Source organism: Marmota flaviventris, chromosome 3, assembly GCF_047511675.1.
Source record: "Marmota flaviventris isolate mMarFla1 chromosome 3, mMarFla1.hap1, whole genome shotgun sequence".
In the NCBI taxonomy this organism is placed as follows: Eukaryota; Metazoa; Chordata; class Mammalia; order Rodentia; family Sciuridae; genus Marmota; species Marmota flaviventris.
In genome coordinates, this window is record NC_092500.1 from 137,921,511 (window position 1) to 137,945,194 (window position 23,684).

General features: G+C 37.2%; 1 protein-coding gene and 1 pseudogene across 2 annotated transcripts in view; both read left to right on the forward strand.

The window, feature by feature from the left end:
* Positions 1 to 7,846, forward strand: part of LOC117794910 (disintegrin and metalloproteinase domain-containing protein 25-like) — a 29,004-nt pseudogene extending 21,158 nt beyond the window's left edge.
* Positions 7,512 to 23,684, forward strand: part of Slc7a2 (solute carrier family 7 member 2) — a 65,840-nt gene continuing 49,667 nt past the window's right edge. For both annotated transcript variants that reach the window (XM_071610435.1, XM_027954684.3), the window contains exon 1: positions 7,512 to 7,630. The gene's annotated coding sequence lies outside the window, so the exon portion shown is untranslated. The remainder of the gene's footprint in view (positions 7,631 to 23,684) is intronic.

A 23,684-nucleotide genomic window follows, 5' to 3' on the forward strand; every position in this document is an offset into this window, starting at 1 on the left:
ATGTTGAAAACTTTTATAATTCTTTCTTCAATATTTTTAAAGTATATAGTATATTTTTGTTATCTATAGTCATTCTATTATGCAACAACATAGCAGAAGTACTTCCTCCTATCCAACAGTAACTTAGTGTACACATTGATAAGTTTTCTCCATTTGTTCTTCTTCCTCCCCTCTCATCCTCTGTAACTCCATTCACTCTAAACTTGTATAAGATCATCTTTTTTTATAGTCCATATATGAGTGAGATCATGTGGTATTTTTCTAAAATTAAGAGATTTAAAATTTTAAATTGTATTTAGAATTGAATAGATTGTTGGAAGTATGAAGTGATATAAGAGTAAAACCTTAGTAATTTAATTTGTACACAATCTTTTCCCTTACTTATGTATGTCTTCACAATGTCTTGGAGAAGTTAAATAAGCATTAGTATTCCCACTGTCTGGAAAAAAGGAAAACACATTGATTTAATCAAGGAATGTTTTGCTCAAAATCAAACATTTAGTTAAGTTAGGAACCAGTAAGATTAATGTGTGCTTTTTACTGCATATCTGTATACAACTGTCTTTTTATTTCATAATTTCTTCCCCCAAATTAAATTTTAGAGAAGATTAAAATGAAAACCGAACATATCTGCAATGCTCTCCAGGGCGGCATCCCACTCAGGGTCAGCACTACTGTAAGTATTATAAGAGTTCTCCTAGTCTCTCTTTCTCTGTGTCCCTCTCCCTTTCCAGGTAAAAGAGAAAAGGAAAAGCTTCCTCTAAAGCTTCTGAAAAAAATGCACAATATCTCCACACAATGTAGTTTGATTTAATACTCATTTAATAAGTGGGGTTCAATCCACATCAGAGTGGGTAGTTACAACTCTTCTCTATGTTGAGGAAAAGCCCCAGATGTTCTCCTTCTGAGTAAGCATGCACTGACTTGTTACAAAGATGCTGGTGGACCATACCACTCATCATTAACTAAGACTGCATTTTTGTCTGGGATTCAGAAGGAAAAAAAGTGACCACTTAATTTGCCAAAGGGCATCAATTCATACCAATCCAAATTTAAAAGTAAAACAGGTGGGAACTTTTAAAACATATTATCTGAAGCATTCATTGCCTGAGGACATTAGGACACATTACAAATTCACATTTTCAAGGATGGATTCTGTCTAAGTCAGTTAAATATAAATATAAATATATCTAAGACAGTTAAATATATCGAAGTCATGCAGAGCAAGGAATTGACTTTCCCGTTTCCTTTCTCCTCAGTACCAGACAGTAATGGACATTTTTACCGTTCGATCTCAAAGAATTAAATTTTCTAATGAGGCCACAGGGAAGCACTGGAAGGTGTTAGACAGTAATATTTTCCACATGAATATTTCAAGAACCAAGTTTCACAATCTGGAATTCACAGCACTATGTAAGAAGTTTTTGCTAAGGGGAAATTGGAACTTAGGTTTTTTTTTTTTTTTTTTCTTTTCCAAACTTGGGCTAAAACTTTTCTATGAGTAATTCTATTATGGCTAACCTTATGAATATATGATATAACTGGTGTGTCATGAAAAGATTCCCATTCAGTAACTTAACAGTTCAAACCTCCTATCATTTTATCTTGTGGCTTCATTTCTTTAGGACTTAAGAGTTTTCTTAATCATGTAACTTTACTGCTAGCACTTAGAATCGAAATGGTTTCTTTGAATTTCCCATCTAGGAGGTTTCACTTCATTTTGATGCTGATGCTAAGCCAGTGTCCCTTGAGAATAAGCAAGGGACTTGAAACAAGCGTGGCTTCAAAGGCAGCCAGAAAGAGGTCTCAGAGGTTCATGACAGGGAATTGAGAAAGGATTTGAGTTAGGCTCCTATGAAGAGATAATTCTACTTCCATGTAGGACTTCTTCTAGCTCCAACTGTTGAGACTCAAGTATCTCTTTCTCATTTGGTTGAGAGTAAGACACTCTTCTTCATAGAGGTATACATGGAGACACATTTTTAAAATGGAAGACAACTGACTTTAACATGTAGGATTGCAACCTCCTATGATATCACACAACTTAGGCTAAGAAAAAATGTTGTGAAGTCAGCAGTAAGGTAGCTTGAGAAAGCAACCACATTCCCTATTATAACATATTTACATTGTCTCTTCTCTGTCGTTTTGTCATAGCTATCAAATTCACAGAAGGCCAGTGGTTAGAAATGAAAAAGCATCAGAGCTTGAAGTATAGTCGAGTAAGGTAGACCAGCTGTCCCAGTTATCTCAGGACTGAGGGGAATGATTAGTCAACTAGATAAGTAGCAATTTAAATGAACACTGACTTCTGTTTCACATGGGTTGGTCTCTTCATTGAAATGGTTTACTCAGGACAATATTTCCTTAGAGAAAAGGTCACATAGTGCCAATGTACAAAAATTTATGTTTGGTGCACAGGTTTAGAATCTTGGTCAGAAGCAGAACAAAGTAGGTAGGACTGACTGGCAACATTAATATCCCCTTTATTTTCTAGCTTCATAGGGCAGAGAAGTCCTTCTGAAGGTAATGGAATGCATGGAGGCAAATGATATGTGGCGAACCAATCCGCATCAGAGCACAATATTCCACCCCAGACAAATTGGTCTACCCATTTTATCCCAAGCCTATTCAGGGCTTCTTCACTTCCTCTACCCCAGATTGCTTTTCTCTTTCTTTCCTAGCTGCAGACAAGGATGTTTTAAAACTCTACTTCTTCAGACAAGCCATTCCCAACCACCTCCTTTTTAAAGCTCTCTCTCACAGGAATAATTTTTTCTTTTGGAATTTGTCTACCGGTTTTATTTATAATTGATTTTCAATGCCTTATATTCTGTTGTTAGTCAGTTTTGCATCTTTGAGACCAAAATAAATACTTGACAAGAATAACTTAGAGAAAGAGTTTATTTTGAACTCACAGTTTCAGAGGTCTTGGTCCATGGCTGACCAACTCCATTGGTCTGGGTCTGGGGTGATTCAAAACATCATGGTGGAAGGATATGGCAAAACAAAACAAAACAAAAAAACAACTTCTCAGCTCACAGTAATCTGAAAGCAGAAAAAGGGTAGAAGGAGCCATGGACTGATATGGTTTAAGATATGCCCCCAGTGACCAATTTCCTTCAGCCACGCCGTACCTACCTACCTACAATTACCACTCAGTGGTCCATTCAAATCATGAATCTGTCAAGTGGATTAATCCACTGATGAGATTATGGTTTTCATATCTTATCATTTCACTGATGAACATTCTTATATTGCCTAACACAAGAGCTTCTCAGGGACATTAAAATCCAAACCATAACATCTCCTCAAGTGGACTGTGTAGAAACCCAGGTTGTGAAGTGCCACAGTCTGTCTGGGCACAAAATAACTGAGCCGCCACAAAGCCTTGTAGGTTCAAACAGCAAAGCCTTGTAGGTTCAAACAGCAACTCCTTATTCCTGAACTCTCACCGTACTCTACACACACTTCCCGGGAACATACTCCCTCCACCAGGCTCCGTGCGCCAATTCTCCCAGAACCCCTCGCGAACTCAAGGGGAACTCCAAAGTAGCAGCCTGAGGCAGCAGGATCTGCCCTAATCCCGGAGCCGCCCTAATCCCGGAGCAGGGTCACCTTTCAACCATTCCCTCTAGCAAAATGCCAGGCGTCATTCTGACTAAACTGTGGCTCTCAACAGTGAAGTAGGGTTATTTCTCTTTGAAAATTTTCTCTGTTCTTGCATTGTACCTAGCCCAGGTTTGTTCATTGTCTAAACCAGATTGTAATAGAAATATAAAGTAAGCCACATTTGCAACACATTGAAAGAAGTACAAATAAATAAGTTAAATCAATTCTAATCATATCTAATCTTACTTAGCTCCATATATCCAAACAATTATTTCAACAAGTACTCGGGTGAAAAAAATATTGAAGTTTTTTTTTACATGATTTTTATTGTACTAAGTCTTTGAAATACAACATTTATTTTGCACATCAATGAATCTCAATTAGGACTAGCCACACTCAAATGCTCAAGAGCCACATATGGTAGAGGCTACTATGTGGATGATATAGGTCTAAATGGTAAGCCAAAGAAAATGTACTAAGGTGGATGATGGAGACTTTCCGTGACTTAGGGAGTTTAGTTGAATTCTATAATCAATTAGAAGATACCATGAGTTTTTGTGAAGATTGAAATAACTTATGTTAACATAATGAGGGTATAGATTAGGAAGGTGAATTTACAGAAATCAAGGGTTATTTCTGTGTTAAAGAGCAAATGGAGTAATAGTAGCAGAAGTGTGTGGTTGGGGGAATATAAAAAAGTAAAAGAAAGAGTAAACAATAATTCTAAGGCATTAAGCCTGAAGTGTCAGGAGAATAGGAAGAAAGAAGGAAATAGGAGGAAGATAGCATAAGTAAGTAAGGAACTTATTTTAGCCATCTAGTTTTTTCAAGTTTTTCTCATCAGAGACTCAATTTAGAGCAAAGATGAGACATGAGGCCTGATAATGCAGCTTTGGGGATCCATGCCTTCAAGTTGGTTGAGCCTTAGGAATGGATCTCAGCTAAGATTGTGAAGGTTGATGGAGATAAGAATGATTCAAGAATATAACCTTAAGAAGGCCATAATTAGCAAGCAGAACAAAAAGTTATCAAGATGATAGGAGGAAAACTAAAATATCATGGAAGCCAAGGTGGGAGGCAATTTCAAGAAAGAAAAGAACAGAAAGCAAGAGAGAATATGAGGCTCATGAAAACTGAGAACAGTCTACTGGACATGGTTAGGAAGACATCTTTGGAGCAATTAGGACCTTTGTCAAAGCTGAAGGACAAAAGAGGATGTCCATTAGTTGAGCTCTTTTCTAAAATCCCAGTTTTTAGTCCTTAGAATCACAGGCTAACTGAAGATGTTTGGATGGAGAAAGTTAACTTTTTGTTTTTCCCAGCAGATACAATCCCAGCAGGAATTCTGGCAGAAGGAAACAGAACCCAGCACAGTGCCGGTCGAATTCTGGGCGATTCTTGATTGATGGCCAAAGTAAAGAAAACCCAGCAAGAAGCCAAGTGACAGGATGCAGGGAAATGTGTAAGGGAAGCAGTGTAGGACTGAAAACCATTGCAAAACCATTATTTGGTCTTAGTTAAAAGAGAAACAGAAAAACATGAATTTAAAAGATAACTTGTCATCACAAGGACTTCTTGTACTCATTTTCAACCATTTATTCAACATTTCATTGCTTACCTTAAAGGATGGGCAAATGTGGAATGTGACCAATGGAAAGTCACCTTTACAAGTTTGAGATCAATATCCAGTGGTCTAATCATTTGGAGAAAAATGGAGGATTTTAACTTGAAGATTATAAAGTCACAAAGCAGAACTAATAATAATCAATTCATTTAGCCTTATTGATAGTTAAAGCAAATCCTTTGTCCTTGTGGACTTAAGATTTAGTTTGGGTTGTATTTGGCAAGTGTGGGAGGACAGGGTGTGGAATATATTCAACTACAACAGTCCCTCGGAATTCCCTGCAATTTCATAAACTTTTAGGAGTTAAGGTTTGTTTGTGAAATCCTCAGAAGGCAACAATCTTGGTTACTCCTGAATATGACTAAGGTGGATTTTCTGTTTCATTCCCAAGAAAAAAGCTTGGCAGATTTAAAAAAAAAAAAAATGTTCAACTTATTTCAAATATTTCACTTCTAAAATTTTTATTCCACTTTCTCTTATCTCCAACAGTACATGTTAGAGCTCATACTAGATCTGTGGTCATCTTATTCTTTCTTCATCTACACAAAGTTTAAAAAGCTGAGAAATTATCAAAGATGTAATGCAAGACTCGGGGTTAATCAATAATTTCAAATAAGAAATGGAATATATTAAGACTAGTGTGTCAAAGTACTCATATTGCAAACTTATTAGAAAGAACTTGCTCATTTTTGTTAAAACATGGAATGGTTTTTATTATTTACACATGGACACACTGTGTTTTTGTCCCAGGAAGTATCAAAATCAGATGGGCAGAATAAACTCTAGGATTGGTATTCTGACAAAATCAACAGTTTCTAAAAGTTGAATACATTTATTTATCCCAAATCATTGTGCTGCAAACTAATCACAGATTAAATACAGGGTATTTAAATAAAAATATATGGGGAAAGTGTCTTATATTTTAAAACAGAAATTTCTTTTTTTTTTCCTTAAATGAAAATTTTTAAATTAGATCCTTTCCCTTGAAAATTAGATGAAACATCTTGAGTTTTTTAGTTTTCGCTCCTTTGTGCAATGCCTACTAGGGATTTAATTGGAATAGGAATTTGGTGTCAGTGTCCATACCTATAATTTTTCTAATGTTATTAGTGATCATTTGCATAAAAAATCTATTTTATACCTTGAAAATAACTTTACATTAGTAGAGTCTTCATCACTTAGGACATTTACTTGAACATATAATTCCCTAATAATCACAGTGTCCTTTAGGCCTGGAATTCCTTAATGGAATCCATGGATGACTAAGGGGTAATGAACTATGAAGACAGTAATTGAGATTTCGTACATGTACCATTTTCTTGAGGTGAAGTCCCCCCTCCACACCATTTATTAGTCTCTTGGTAAAACGTGCCTTAAAGAAAAACGGTTTAGAGCATAATATTAAAAGTTTGTGTCACTGCATCAATATGAATCTTGCACTATGTCAAAGATATTCTTAGTAGATGAATAAAGCGACATTACTACAATGTTAAGGTAGACCTTTCTGCCAAACAAAAACAATAGTATAAACTTTTTGTTAAATTCTGTGCCAGTGTTTTGCTTCATTTGGATTAAAATTAACAAGAGTTTCACATTGTGACTCTAATCTTATCAGAGACTCCCAAAGTAAACAATAGCACAGTATGAGAGACCTTGATTGTGTAACTTCTGCTCTTGCTCTCTTGGAAATCGCAAATGTCATTTTCTTATAGACCCATTCCCAACAATCATGACTACCTACTCACATTACTGGAGTTTTCAAAATACCAACTACACATTATTTATAAACTTTTATTTTCTTGGTGGAAGTAGTACTAATCGACAAGCATAACCATCTGGGCTTCTGTGTACCATTATATTTATTATTTTCTTATTTCCCAATTGTCCTCAGAATGAAAAGTAAACAGGGGGGGAAAGTCCATTTAGAAGAAACTTCGGAAATGCTCCCAAGGTTATGTCCCCCCAAAGAAATGGAGAAATTCTTCTCCCGCCAAGATCCTCCTTTCCAAGCCAGCGCCCACCCACTGTGACCCAGGAGAGTGCACGCCCACGTGTGCCAGCGCTGCTGGCCCCAGGCAATCCCAACTGAGCAGAGCTGGACGCCGCCCACCCAGAGGATTGGCCAGCTGCGGGACCGACCCGGTGGGAGGCGGGCTTGGGGAGGCGGGTCGGCAAGCGCGGGGGCGGGAGAAGGCGGTGCCTCCCCGCCCCTCGCTCCGCCCCCGGAGAGGCTACACAGAGGGACGCCCACGTGCCCAGCCCGCCTTGTGCAGCTCGGCGTCAGGCTTTCTACTCAGCGGGGACAAGCGAGGTGGCGGCCGTTCTTCCAGCCACTTCCAGCCTTGCGCAAAGACAAGCTCGCCCACCACCGCCCCCTCGGTTGGCCCTAGCGCAGCAGTAAGTTGCCGGGTCTGCGGCCGCACGGAGGGACGGCCTGGGCGTCGGGGGCTGGCGGGGAATAAGTGTGGCGGGGGCTCTCAGGCCGTGTCCAGCTGCGCGCAGCTGCCCGGAGGCCGGGCTCCAGTAACTCTTAGGAGGAGATCCCGGGAGCTGTGGGCTGAGGCTGCAGCTGTAGACTCTGCAAGGCTGCGCTCCGCCGTGCGCCTCTCCTAGTCTAGCCGCGTCGGGCTCTGCAGCAGCCGCGCGGGTCGCAAGAGCTGGGAGAAAGCCTGACACCCGGACTCCGTGGGGGTCACTGTTGTTCCGCGGGGGCCGGGCACCCCTTCCGGGAAAGGCAGGCCAGTCCTGTGTCTGGGACTTACGAAAGGTCCCAGAAGTCGCCTTCTGCACCTTTAGGGTTCTTGGTTGAAATTTGGAACACGGCTTGGTTTGCTGGAAGCCTTTTCACCTCCGGCTGGAGACCTGGTAGGACAGGTAAAATGGCCCCTTCCTGGTGTTGAAATTGGCATTTTAAAGTAAATGGATGTAGTTTTAAACGTGTTTGAGATAGGATGTATCTTTTAAGTCCATTTTGTATCTTTTAAGTCCTTCAGCATTGAACTGGAAATTCACATCGTGAGGCATTAGCAATCATTGCTAAGCCCGTCGCTCCAAAACGCCGTTTCAACCAGCGTTAAACCTTCAATTTTCACATATATTCCCATCTATGGAATAAGGTAATCAGAAATGGTACCGTGTAGCTGTATCAAAGAAATACATTTAGCAAAAGTCACAAAGTCATACAAGGCTTTGGAAGAGGAAACTACCTAGATTTCAAGAGTAAAAAAGTTCATTCTATTCAAACTTGAAAACACTTATGCAAAACTTTAAAAGAGGATTTTAGGTGACTCATTTCGGACTGATAAGACTGACCTAGATGTTTGAACAGGGAATATCTTCAGATCTTACTGAAACAGAACTACCTGAATCTAGGGACTGGACTATGAAGTGTATGTGGTCCCCGGCCTGTTCATTCTTGCCTGAGCCTGTGTTTTAAAACTTTTTTTCCCCCCTCAGTACTACTAATAATTATCTTCTCAGGAAAGTGAAACGTTTTGTGTTTGTTGTCTTTTTCTCAACATATACAGGATAAAACCATTCTATGTTCTATACTTCCTTATGGTTACTTTGGGATATTAAATCCTTTTTCTTCTAACTTCACAGAAGATTGACATGAAATGGTGTCTCAGCGCAGAATGTGAACCTTTTTTCCTCCCTTTACTAAAATGTTGTTAGTTGGCTACTCCAGGGTGACTCCCGGAGGCCATGTTATATATAAACATATATATTGATTTTTCAAGTTTCCTGCCTTGATTTGTAAATGTCATTTGCCTTAAGCCATTTTAATCTTTTAAGGTATGGCAGGCCTTGGAGACCGGACTAAAACTTTGTGGTATCTGCAGAGATTCTGTTTGCAGAGTCCTTGACTTCTTTAGTATATCAGCATAGCTTGATTCCAGAGTCTTCAGTCATTGTCATTGGAGTTAGAGTTAGGAGACTGTAAAAGGAGACTAGAAACTGGGAGGAGAGACATGATAGCTGTGTGGTCATTTGAGAAATCTGAGCATTCTCTGGAGTTTTTCATCTTATAGTTCTATGTATTTTTGCCACTTGAACACACGTGTCTGAAGAGTTTTAAAGTTAATGTTTCTTTTCTATCATTACACATGTGCTCACCTTTGCAGAGTGACAGTGCCTGGTCCCTGTTTTCTTCTCATAGCTCATTTTTTGTCCTGACTGTTCTGTCCAGGAATGGAACCTGCATCTTCTTCTTTTTTTTGGTCATACTTTTTTCAAATGGTTCTTCCCTTGTAGATTTTCTCTGATGACTTCTCTTATTTAGCCTGGTTAATGTCTTCCTTTCTTGTTTGTTATATTTGTTTGCCCGCTATCCTCTGTGTGTGTGTGTGTGTGTGTGTGTGTGTGTGTGTTGTCAGAGCCATCTGCTGGCTTTATGTTGGTACCCTTCAGTGACCAGCTTTCAAAACACAATCATGAAAACACCCTTATATTACTCTTTGCTTCACTCTTTCACCAAAATGGGTGTGAACACATGGATTTTTGAAGACTGACTTCTTATTGCTTACCTGATGCCAAACATTTAGAATAAAAGTAAAATTTTCAGTTGAATATATTTCTGAATTTTCACATTTGGTACTATGTGCATCATTTAAATGTTGTGCAATACAACTAAATACTTAAAGTTTCTCTTAGGTGATACCACTTGATGAATGGCTTAGAAAATGTGCTTATTCTAAACCTCTATGTAGTATTCAGATCCATATAGATATAACCTTGAAGAACAACAAAAAAAACTAATAAATTGTTCTTTCCATTGTCCTCTACTTTAGCAACACAGTCATCTCATAGCACATGGTTAGTGTGTCTCTATGGTTGAACAAATGCCGCTATGTGAACAATAATGTATAGCTCCAGCCTTGGAGGTATTTGATGATTATTTTCACCTTTGGGAAATTCTATGTTGTTGGAGAATTAAAAAGAGCAATTTTTTAAATTTGCCATAACTGTATAAAAAAATAATACCACCTCTCAACAGATGATTTCAGTACTGTGCACATCAGAAAGCAGGTGATTAATGCATCTGATCTATGAAGATATCTACAAAGATGATCATTAAAAGCACATGTACTTAGCATTTTTGTTTGACTGCTAGTAACAAATTTATCCTGACTTCTCTTTTATTTCCTGTGCCTTTCTGGCTGTTTTAGAAGTGGTGGTGGTAATTATGAGTATGTGGATGCCATTTTGACAAAACTATGCCAAATGGGGATTCATTTTCCTCAGGTGCCAGCTACTCAAAACAATCTCAGCATATGATTCATCTATTAATTTTTTATACCTTTATTTATCTATTTATTTATTTTTACGTGGTGCTGAGGATCGAACCCAGCGCCTCGCACATGCTAGGTGAGCGCCCTACTGCTGAGCCACAGCCCAGCCCTCATCTATTAGTTTTTCCTGTCCAACTTAGTAAACAGAACTGGTATATGTTATTCTATGGAAACAAGGAGTATACTGTTGTTTTTCACATGCCTATGGACTCATAAACTTCAGGTTAGTTCTGAGAACCTCTGCTGTCATTGTGGCAACCTTCTCAGTGGTAAGTATAATTAGTGTTGACTTAAGGAAAGGTATGTGTAATTGTGGCTATTGCTTAAAAGACTGGATTTGAATGTAGATTATATCCCTTCTGTCCTTATTTAGGCTTAGTTTGAATCTCTGTCTACAGAGAGATCTGTGGTTCCCTGGTTTTTTTGGTGCCTATTGATTTGATACATTGTTGAAAATCTTGGTTTTTTCTTGACATGGAACTTTATTCATCCAAGATTGGATCATCCTGCTAGGGTATGTCATGTATTGGATTTTATTTCTTATTTTCCCCTTAAAAATGAAATAAATTATGAATCTATACCTGCACATTCTAGGAAAATAAAAAAGTGCTGTTGCATGCTATAAGGCAAATGATATGAGAACATTACATGACCTTTCTTCTAGGAGTTAAAAAAAAAAAGCACTGTTATATTCATTTTTGGAATATTTGGTGAACAATACACAACAAAGAATTTTTATGTCCCTTGTTGATTCTTACTACTTTTTCCCACAGTTGGGGGAGAAAATTCTCTTAACCCATTCTGGCTTTATCATACATACAGTTGTATCAAAGGCTCCCTAAACATACAATTATATGAAATACAATGCTGTCCCCCCATCAAAGCTCATTTCTTTCTAGGGGAGATGTAGTGATCACAGAGTATAGAGCTTGGGGTTTCTATGGAGACCAAACAAGGCTGTGATCTGGACACCTTCATTTTGTACTGTACTGGTACTCATTTCAGGGGTCATATAAGCAGATTGCACTGAAAAACAGATGTTTGTCTCCTCAGAAACTCAAATTATAAAGTAAAATTTAAAGCTCACTTTTTACTGATTTTACTTCTCTGTTGGCAGAAAAATGTTGTGTGAGTTGATAACCTTGATCGTGATAAAAACATAAAGATTGTTTGGCTAGGGTATTTTCTTAATGGCTAGATACTTTGTCTGTGGTATCTAGCCATTATTTTGGTAAATGGTGAGTGGCAGTAGTCACTAGTGGAACTAACAGTTAATTTATATAGAACCTAAAAAATAATAAAAATCTCTTTGCAATTTCTGCATTATTGGCTTCCTTAATATGAACTTTGGGCAGATTTTCTGAATGCAATACAGTTTCTGCTTCTTAAAAATCACAGACTTTCTAGAATTTGAAATGTGTTAGAGTGGCAGGACTGGGATATCATTTATGTATCACATGCAGTGTCTTATTTTATCAAAGCAAATAGATTCTTTGTGTTATAATCCCCCTGCTCATCATTCATTCTGTATGGCTTCTAAAAGAAAGTATGCATTTAGTGGAAACAACTGAATTTGATTTTTGTGAAACTAATGTGTAAAATGTACCACTACTATGCAAAAGTAATAGTATTTAGTAATTGTATGAGTAACCAAATTACTGAGTGGCATTTTGATACATGGAGATTCTATTGGAACTTTGATTTTAAGAATATCTAATGGAGTTTTTCATCATCAAAATTTAGTTCATTCATCATGGATGAATGAATGTGTATTATATGTGACTGTGGACTGGGTCTAGGGTCTGTAGAGAAACACAGAATAAGTCACTTGGTCCCTGCCTCTGGGTGTTGACAAACTATTGAAAGATCTGAGAGAAAAGGTACAGTATTCTATGAGGTTATATTTTATTTCATTATTATTTTTACTTTGTACTACTGATGATTTTACCCATGGGAACTCTCCTACTGAGCTATATCCTCAATATTTTTATTTTTAAGAGAGGGTCTCACAAGTAAAAAGTTGCAATCCTTCTACCTCAGCCTCCTGAATAGCTGGGATTAAGGTGTTGCTCCACTTTGCCCACTCAAGAGATTATATTTTAGATGGAAATCACAAAGACTAAAATTCCAAAACTGCAATCAGTCAAATTAAGAATGTAAAGTTATGTCTTAATTTCTTACTCTCATTTGAATTGTTACACTGATTTTACACAAACTCAGTGAATTTACCACCCACAAATCCTGAGGGGCTTTCAGCTGTCCCTTCTATTATTCCTGCTGCAGCAGGAGACCCTCTGAAGACCACCCCAGAAAGTAGTCAGCATCTTCCAGTCTTGGCTTTCAGCTTGGCATGGATGAAGAACTAATAAAATGTTGATGGTGGAAGACATTCTTGTCCATTCCATGTTCTAGAGGGAAGAGTACTTTGTCAGAAAGAAAGGCATTCAGTTTAGTGACCTACCATTGGTTATTAGGTAAGTGTGTGTGTGTGTATGTTTTTTAAGAATGCTTTCCTGTAATCTTCAATTCCTGTCAGACATAGCTCTTCTCTTGGACAGTGTAGTGATCCATGAAGAAGTGAAGGTGTGTACCACTGCCTCAACTTCCAAGTTTCTAGTTCTTTAAAAAAAAAAAAAAAATCTTGGTAATCATTCCTGAGATAGGGGCACAATGGGGAGTGGGCAAGAAATTAACTTACGTTTCAGTCTACTAGGGACGTTATTTAAAGGAGTGCTGGAGTGAGTCCATTTCTTCTAATTGAAAAAAACATCATGAAGATTTTGTTTAATGACCCTGGAGTACTGAGAATTTCCTTGATAATTCTTGGCAACACACTGTTTTCTTGACATTGTTTGTTCATCAGTGGCCAATGAATATCCGTCGTTTTAGTTCTTGGGTTAGATACTGGGTAAGCATTCATTATATTGTATTTTTCAGTGATATATGAATAAGATTTTACATGGACTTCCCCTAAATAAATTAGTGAATAAAATTTTCAAAAATCTCTCCTTTGTGTTTTTCCTTCAAGTAAAGAATATTTTTATTGAGCGAATTTTCCCCCTTATCCTTTGGAAGGATGGCTTTTTTCAGACATGGATTTTTATTTTTTTTCCTCCCGAAATTTACTGTGTTTTCACTTCAACAATGTTCTTGGTCTTTTCAAGTAAAAGGCACTTAGTATTTTTACATGGGGCCAATAGTTCAGAGGATAGTTGGAATTTATCCTAGGTATTTTTTTCTGATAAAAATTCAAATAAAAAAGTTTCCTGACAGTTTGTATCAAATTGGATATGAATTCCTCTGGGAAAATTTCATTCCCCCAAATTTAAGCTACTCTGTATAGACTTTTTGTCTGCTTTAATGATCATTTTAAATAATACAGAAGATTGAAAACCTTATTTTTCATTAGGTGCCCTTTATTCACAATTTATAATCTTGAAGTGATATTTTTAAATGTTTATGTAATTATAATTAGCAAAGCCAATATTAATAGAATTGGTCTCCATTTGGGGATAAAATTGAGGTCATTTTGAATTGCCAGAGTAACTTTATTAAATCTGTTACATTTCTAAACGAATTCCTTAAAGAATCTATGTGTATATTCAGAGTTATTTTCCTCCCAAATCCTCTTCTCTTTGCCTTTTTTTTACATTACAGACAAATAATATAGACAAAATTACATTAACAGTTTTGGAGAAGTTAAAATTCACTTTCTTGTTAGGTAGAATAGTTAATATTTACAACTTTGAAGTCCATGCTATTTGAGCAATCTCTGAAATTTAACTGCAGATCTGGAAGTACTGAGTAACTGGATCAAGTGGGAGAATTAAAGAGATTCAGTTTGAAAATGAATGAAATAATTTTCAGCAGTCTTTTCTAATAATGTTAGAAGGAAATACATTTAGTTTAGTGACCTACTAATTCAGTTTAGTACTTGAGCTAATGCAATTTCACCTATACTTTGTGTCTATAAGATAGAATCAGAAAGGAGCTCTTCCTCCTTTACCCTGATATGCTGTCCATTCTGATTACATTTCTAGTCAGGGACATAAATAAGAACCTCAGTTCACAGCAGCCATTCCGTATAGAAATGGCTTCCTTGATGTTTGGGGGAATATGTAGCTACTTTGTGATGAAATTGTGTATCCTCCCATTCCACTCAGTTCACTTCCTCATTAAAAAAAGAAAGCACATACAGACATTTAGACTGCACCCCAACACCCAACAATTTTGTGTGAGATTTGTGGAAGTTCAAGACTCCCTATATACCAACCAGTGGACAGCTGCTGTTTTAAGATACTAGGACAAGAACCTTGTGGTCAGAAACCATTTTAACTCCTCGGAAAAATATTGTAGGAGAATTCTCTGCAGGATGGGGGCTTGGTCATGTATCCTTTCCTCTTAATGATTTAAGATGGATTTTGGTCTTCAGGGAAGGACTGAGAGCGGCTCTGTAGTAGGTGTGGCAGTGGGGGGCACTCTGAGTCAAAGAGCTACACTAGTAATACTGGGGTGACTGCTCCACAGTAGAAGCTGTTCCTGGCCTTGAAGGAACATTTTGGACTTTAATTTCGTGCATCACCATCTTTTCCTCCAAATTCTCAGACTCACAGATTTCAACATGTGCCTCTGGACCAGGAGGTAAATTAATTCTGAGGTTTAGCCACGATGATTTTGAGTATTTGTAAATGCATCCATAAACAGGAAGAAAAAACAAGAATGAATAGGAATAGTCAGTATCCTCTTTAAAGTTGAAGCATCTTTAAAGAGTGACTGTGAAATCCAGTCTTGCTGCCTTGGTGGATCTTGTGGAAATCTCTGGAATTTAATAAACTCCCAGTAGAATAAAACCAAAGAGGTCATATACTAAAGAGCAAGGGAAGCATCACTGTGGGCATTGTTTTTAACGTGTAAACCCAAGGCCTTTCCTCTTCCTTGTGTTTAGTAATGTGCTGAGTGAATAATAATAAGGCAAAGTGAGGAATTTGAGAGTTGATTCTGTGCAGAAGTTCTTGCTTGATGCATTGTTAGGATTTGTAATGTTTTCTTGCACCAAGGGGAAAATAAATCTTTTAAAAATGCATCACATTTAGTGGTTATGTAGGTGGAGTAGGTTTGTGTGTGTACTATTCATCCAGAAAATAGCACAAAACAGATTCACATGCCATTGAGGAACAATCGTGGGTGTTGATAAAATTCATAGTACTAGAGCTGTGAAAACATCAAGGCTGGTGCCTGTTTTAAACTCTCTGAAACTGGAAATTTCACCTTTGAAAAAAAAATCACTTTTTCATTAGATGGTTGATGCATGAATAAGGCTTGGTATCCTGGAAATAGTTTGATTTTATTACTGTAAAAATGGTGAGGGACTGGGGCGTGATGGTCTAGCATGCCTAAGGTTCTGGGGTGGATCTCCAGCACTCTGGGGCATGAAATTTGGTTTTGTATTTCAGGCTGTAATCAGTATATTTAAAACTGTCCTAAGGAAACTTTCTAATGCTTTAGAAGTGTTCATTTCTCCTTCCCTTGGCTGTGGAGGGTTTCCAAGTTCCTGGGGCTACCTATGAGCTGAGCACAATGCTACTACATGCATTTGGAAGGGAAGTAAACTCCCAAGAATGACATTTTAGAGTACTTTTTTAAGTTAAGACGCTGAAGTCTAGAGATGTGTAAGTCAGCTGATGTTAGACAGTGAGAAACCAAGCGAAGACAATAGTCCAAGCATTTTGACTTGGAAAACATCCTGATTTATATCGGGCCATTCTGCTTTCATGAAAGAAAATCATAATAGCTGTAACAAACTACCGATGTGGAATTTTATAAATAGGATTAAAATACAATTTTAACTGAAAGGTTTTTAGATTTAAAAATTTCTTGGAGCTTGGTGTGTTTGATAAGACATTTTAGTAGTGTGACATTCTTAGCATATGAACAATTTTATTAAATGTCATACATTTGTGGAAAATGAGAAAAATATAGCCAATCTAAAACATAAAAAGCATTGTAAATATGGGTTTTAAAGCCATTTACAGTCATTAAGATTTAAACCTCATAAATGGTGCTTGTGTAAAAGTAGGTCTGTTTGGAGTGCTATTGGGGTGTGTTAAAAAAAGAAAGCTGTGTGAATTTTTACTTTTTCTGATTTTTCTAGGTAACAGATGGTTTGCACTTAGTTCAGTGACCCAAACAAAAAAAGAGCAGACTTTGCATAAAATTTCTGTTGATAATGCATTTTATCTTCCCTGAAATGGATCATATGAACTTTTTGGATAATGAATAACATATTTACATTGCTCTGATCAGTTTTGCTACAGAACACAAAAGATATGTGAAGGACAAACAACCTAGTATTGTTGCTTTAAAAGTTATTCTTGTGGGCTGGAGTTGTGGCTCAATGGTACAGCGCTTGCCTTTCATGAGGCCCTGGGTGTCTGTCTACAACTAAAAAAATAAAATAATATAATTTTTTAAAAAGTTATTTCTGTAAATTAATTTAAATTTTTTTTTCTCTTTTTACTGCATTGTTACCTCTAGGTATGCCTGGTATCTTTTTCAAAGTGCTAAATTGTTACTGTGACTTTAAAAAGGGAAAGCACTATTTGTAAAGATTTTAAACTTTTAAAGCTGCAAAGAGCCACATAATTTCTGCAAATCCAGTTTTGAAGTATTGGGTACTGATCCAGTTTTGAATCCACTGTTTGTCTTTGTTGATTGGATTTTCATGGTGGGCATCTGGGGAGATCTACTAGCAGAGTGTGGACACCAGCCCTAATCTTCAGGACCAATAGTAGTTGTACATTCAAACTCTCTGTTTTAACAGTGTAATTTACCACATGTAATTTTCATGCACTACATATTATACCAGAGGAATCAGTAAAATTGAACTATGTAATTTGACTTCTCATTTTGTATTCATGAATCAAAATTAAGGTTGTTTTCAAGAATTGATGGGGGGGGGTGTTCTTTTTTAAAAAACTAAGTATAAAATAAAAGGAAAAAATTATTATTTCTTTTTCTTCACCCCCAGCAAAATGATAATATGCAGAAAAATGTTTTAAGGAGCAATTTTTCTCTACTGTCCATTTGAATAGAATACCTACTGGAATTATTTCCTGGGTTGACATTTTTCACATCTTTAAAGACATGATATTACTTGTTAGCATTAGTAAATCACGAGATTCTAGACTCAGAAGCAGCCTACGCATTACATTTCATTTCAAGCAGAACCATGTCTGACCATTTCTCATAGGTGTGTGTATTATGTAGAGAGAGACATATCTGCAGAAAACTCAAAATATTTCCCAACTTGTAATATAAATAATATTTTCGTATTTAAAGACAATAAAACATTGAGAATATCTGTAACTGTAATGGGGGAAATCAGCATTTTTCCCTTAGCATCTTAACCCCTCATACTACAGTGCTGATTTTTCCAAATTAGTTTGGTGGCTAGGAAGACAGGGAGGGAGTGGTTAAAGCATCAGAAGAACCCTTACGTTTTCTGCTCTGAACAAGAAATATAGCACATTCATTATTTCTTAGGTTTTCCCACCAGAAGTGTCTTGTGGTCTCTCCTGACCACAGGGGTATGATGCCACTCACAGATGTTAGCGATCCTGATTTGTAACTGGGACATTCCTGGGGCAGTGGCTGTTTAAGAAAGTAATTTACCATTGGTTATTTTCCTTCTTTGCTCCCTTTCTTTTCCTCCTGTTCTCCTCCATTTTCTTCTTCTCTTGAGAGTGTGAATAGGAAACCTACTTAAACCTGACTCTCCTGCTCACCAGAGACCCATCTCTCAAGGCTGAGCTCTTTTATAGATCTTGTCCTAGGTGTGTCCCTTAACTCTGCTGTCCTTGGCCTCGAGTTTGTATCATCTCCTTTGGATCAGTTTGTCCTTGAAGAACATGGTTATGTGAATCTGGCACAGACTCTGGGGAGTGTGCCAGGGTGTGAGGAGCCTGTACTCAGCATATTTGTGGCACAGGTGGGGCATCCTTGCTGTCCTCTCCCTTGCTAGTTCTCCTACACTCCTTTTTCCCTCAATCCTTTCTGTAAATATGCTAATTGTAGGATAATTTACAACCTTTTTGGAGGATAGAAAAAACCAGTGAAAATGGTAACTCAAAATCTTTTTTCTGCATTCATTTGTACCATCATGTTAACCTTGCAAGGAAGCATCGCTTCTGAGTAACTTTTAAATGGAGCTGGAAAGGGCTCAATGCATGCTTAGAATTGAACTAATATAGTTGCTCCCTTTCAAAATTCTGCTATTAGCTTTTGTTACTGTTCAAGTGATATAGAGTAGATAGAATTCAATCACCTTTGTATTCTATATAATTTGTCTCTAAAGCATTAAGTGTTATGTATACATTTAACATTTTATTATGCAAAGCATCTACTTGTTTTAGATTAGGTTTTTCAAGGATAATAATTATTTTATAAGGGTTTACTGTTACAAGGCAATGAACTGGGGGCTTTCCAAAGCCTAAACAGCAACATTCTCTGTTTAAAAAATTTCCCATTTGCAACTTGGACTCTTGAAAGTTAGAATTTAGAGTTGGAACTCATTTTATTGCCACTAAAATTTATATTCTTTCTATAAGCTACCTCCTAACAAACTGATATGTGGAACCATTGATTTCACAAAATCATCTGTCCTTTTAAGATGATTAGAAATCTTTGGCATACCAGATCAGAGATAAATTTTAAACTTTGTAATCTCAGTTTTCTTGATTTTACTACTATGACTGCTCAGTAACTATGGAATGCCTAGTAAGTGCAGAACTTTTCTGTGTATTTAGATGCAGACACAAATGAAAAGGAGCTTTTGGAACTTATGTTAGTGCATCTGTAGCCAAAACTGAATAACAAAGAGCTATGGGTTTTTTTCCTCCCGTGGTCCCAGAGTCATACAATCCAGTATCATTTTTAAAATCATTAAAAAAATAGAACCCCAAGTGTTTTGGAGCAAAAAGTATATAATCTTTTCCCAACCCTCCTAAGGTGTTTATTTTTAGTTTTTTATCCACCACAATTTTATACACATAAAAGTTTACTCTTAAGCTTTTTTAAGTGTGCAGTTGAGTAGTATTAAGTGCATTCACATTGTGGTGCAACTGAGCTCTGAACTTTTTAATTTTGCAGAGCCGAAACTCTATACCAATTAAACAACTCCCCTTTCCCCACCTGCTCTAGCCCCTGGTAACCACCATTCTGCTTTCTGTCTCCATCAATGGGACTACCTTCAGGACCTCACATAAGAGGGAATCACACAGTCTTTGTCCTGTTGTGACTTTCTTATTCAATTTATAATGTCCTCAAGGTTCATCTCTGTTGTAGCATGTGTCAGCATTTGCTTCCTTTTAAAGCTGAATAATATCCATTGTAGAAAAAATGAATACTCCACATTTGCTGATCTTTTATCCATTGGTGGAAACTTAGAACTCTTCTACTTTGGAGGGGGGGATATTGTGAATAGTGCCCCTACAAACGTGGGCATACAAATATTTCTTTAATACCCTGCCTTCTTTCTGGTGCATATCCAGAGATGAAATCACTGGATCCCATGGTAATTAAGATTTTTGAATGCACAATACTGTTTCTCACAGTGGTGGCACCAGTTTATATTTCCACCACCACACAGGGGTTCCAATTTGTCCACAGCCTTATATCTTTTTTCTCTGTACCTTTTAATTGTGGCCATCTTAATGAGTTTTAAAGCATTTTATAGTTACAAATTTGCTCTGCACTGGAAAAAAAAAAAAGAAAGAAAGTGACACTTTACCTTTATTCACACACATAAAGAACTTAAACCCTTTATTTTCCAAGATTTATTCCTTGGATAATACATATATTCATATGCATAATAATGAATAGCATAGGGGGAGAAAAATTCCTGGGCTTATCTCAACCTGAAAAGTGCACATAAATATTAAAGACACCCTCTTCTCTGTAAGGGTACAAGCTCCCAGCTAGGCATGGTGATGCATCCTATAATCCCAGCATCTTGGGAGTCTGAGGAAGGAGGTTTGCAAGTTTGAGGCCAGCCTCAGCAACTTAATAAGGCCCTAAGTAAGTTAGCCAAACCCTGTCTCAAAAAATTAAAAGGGCTGAAGATGTCACTCGGTTGTTAAGCACCCTTGGGTTCAATCCCTGGTACCACCAAAAAAAAAAAAAAAGAGAGGGGGAGAAAGTGTAGCACAAGGATACAAGCTCAGCCCTTACTGGGTTGCTTAGGAGAAAAACACCTCTGCACATTTGTGAGACTTCCTTCACCTCAACAGACCTCCACTGATTTGGTCTCAGTTCTCTGGATCCAGGCAAGTAACATAAATGAATGAAACAGAAAGTGCAGAATAGTAAGGAATGTGGAGAACTGGTGAAGCAGAGAGTGATCAAGTTAAAAATTGTGGGTCCTAAAGTATACATTGGGCGTTGGAAGCAGTGACTGATAAATAGTTATAAAGAAATCAGCAAAGTCCCTGACATTCTCGAAAGAGTAGATGTGGAGTGAACTGCAGCCCAGAAGACCTCTGTTTTTATTTTAGATCTTAAATAATGTCAGAACACAGTGGTGTATAAAGCAATTTCAAATACATATTCCCATCTTAAAATGCATGGAAAGCCAGGGAAGTATGTAGCAGCTAGTGAGAGCTGAGTCCTTTAAGCCATCCGATTCTAGAATAACTTAAAATTATAAGTTTTCTGGATTTCTCTTGAAGTGTATTTGAATGGGAAGAAAAATCAGTTTTGTGTCTTAGGATAAAGGCAGTAGAGACTCCATGAAAACTTGATTGCAAAGAAAAGGATAAAAAAAAAAAAATCTGTTAGTATGGGATCTGGATATTCCCAGTATCTGATGGCATGGATTGGGCTAAGTAGGTCAATGATGTAGCATTTCTTTTCTCGTCTTGTAGGAAATTATTTTATGTCTGATGGGTAGACTTATCGGTAGAACTGTGTGCCTCTAGAGTACAGGAAAAAGGGGGCAGAAAAGGAAATTACAGTTGTTAATACCAAAATAGACTTGTTGTATCAGATGAACCTTTAAACTTAGATTTACCAAATCAATATTTATTTGATCTGAATAGTATATATGTCATAGTTTAATGCCCCTTGACACTTTTGCAGAATGCATCAATAATGCAGATATACCTTATAGTTTTTAAAATTTTCTAATCCCTATGGATTTACATGAATGCCACTATTGGGAGGAGGAGGATATTGAGTGGGGTGTGAAGTCTTGGACAGTATTGACTTTGGTGTAAACTACCTACCAACACTCTCGACTCCTGGTTTGTACATATGCAGGGAACTGTAAGCTAAGCCTTATTTCTCAGTGTTAGGTAGGCTGCCTAGAGCCTGGGAGCAGACAGAATTCTGCATTTCTCATAGCTTCTAGGTTGTGTGACATAGAGGAAAAGATATGACTTTGAAGTTACACAGGGCCAATTCTAGCTCTGTGATTTTGATCAAGTTACTTAACATCTCTGAGCTTAAGTTTCATCATTGAAGATGGGATGCTTTTTCTAGTGGTGGTGAGGAATAAATAAAGTCACTTGTGCCGGGAGCCTAACAACATAGCAGAAGAGCAATGAAGAGCCTTAGTTGTTACTCGTCATTTTCATATCTGGTGTAGAAGAATCTTGCTTAAAAATGAAATCCCCTTTGAATTACATTTTCTCCTCATATGATAGCTCAGATGTTTATTCCTTTTTCTTCTTTCTTCTTATTTCATAATCCTCTTCAGCTACTATACTGAGCTCCGTGATGTAATCTTTAGCCAGTATTGGCTCTTCCCCAAGCTATGGCGACAAGTTTCTTTCCTGAAGGCACACACTGGATAGTATTTCATCTCAGTTTAGAATGTGTGCTTCATAACAGGACTATTTATTCGTGGAGAACTGCCTGTGCCTCTTACTTCCTGGGATGTGGTAGTTAACACTTTGCTCAACACAGCGGTCAGTTTCCTCAACCCAGGGTTCATTGTGGAAAACTGAACTGTGGAAGAAATATAAACTTCATGCTTGTCTCTTAGATGGTGCAAACATCTAGTCAAAAACTTCAGTGGCTACAACACAATAGAACATTAGCCAACAAATTTTATTTTTGTTTTCATTATAAGACTTCATGCTGGGTGCAGTGGTCCATGCTGGTAATTTATTTATTTATTTATTTATTTTGGAAATCAGGTAATCACTTTAATTATTTCACAATAATCTCTGACATTATTTATCTTTGTTAATAATCATTCCTGGAAAGATTAAGAAAAAATACATGAACATTCTTTGTAAAGCCCCCTGCTATGCTATGTAATTCCTTAAAAGAGATAAACATTTGTCATTTGAAGCCTGACAGAAGAAATAGAAAGAATTACATAAAAGTCAGTGTTATTTTGATGTAATACTTTTTTGGGGAATGTTTAGAAATAAACTTCAGATTTTAATCCGGGCAAAGAGAACAGATGCATTACCACTTTGAAATGAAATATTTGCTATTGTTGAATACCTACTTTTTTTTTTTATTGGTTGTTCAAAACATTACAAAGCTCATGATATATCATCTTGCATACATTTGACTCAAGTGGGTTATGAACTCCCATTTTTACCCCAAATACAAATTGCAGAATCACATTGGTTACACACTCACATTTTTACATAATGGCATATTAGTGACTGTTGTATTCTGCTACCTTTCCTATCCCCTACTATCCCCCCTCCCCTCCCCTCCCATCTTCCCTCTCTACCTCATCTGCTGTTGTTCAATTCTCTCCCTTGTTCCCCCCCCCTTTCCCCTCACAACCTCTTATGTTTAATTTTGTGTAACATTGAGGGTCTCCTACCATTTCCATATGATTTCCCTTCTCTCTCCCTTTCTCTCCCCCCACTCCATGCTGGTAATTTAGGATGCTAAGTAAAGTAGGAGGATCACAAGTTTGAGACCGGCCTCTTTAACTAGGTGAGACCCTTAGCAACTTAGCAAGACCCTATCTCAAAAAAAAAAAAAAAAAAAAAAAAAAACAGAATAAAGGGACCAGGATGTAGCTCAGTGTAAAGTGCCCAAGTTCCATCCCTAGTATTAAAAAAAAAAAAAATCATTATATTGCTTCTAAATACTAATGCATATTTTAACCTATCATGGAGAGTCAGACTTAATTT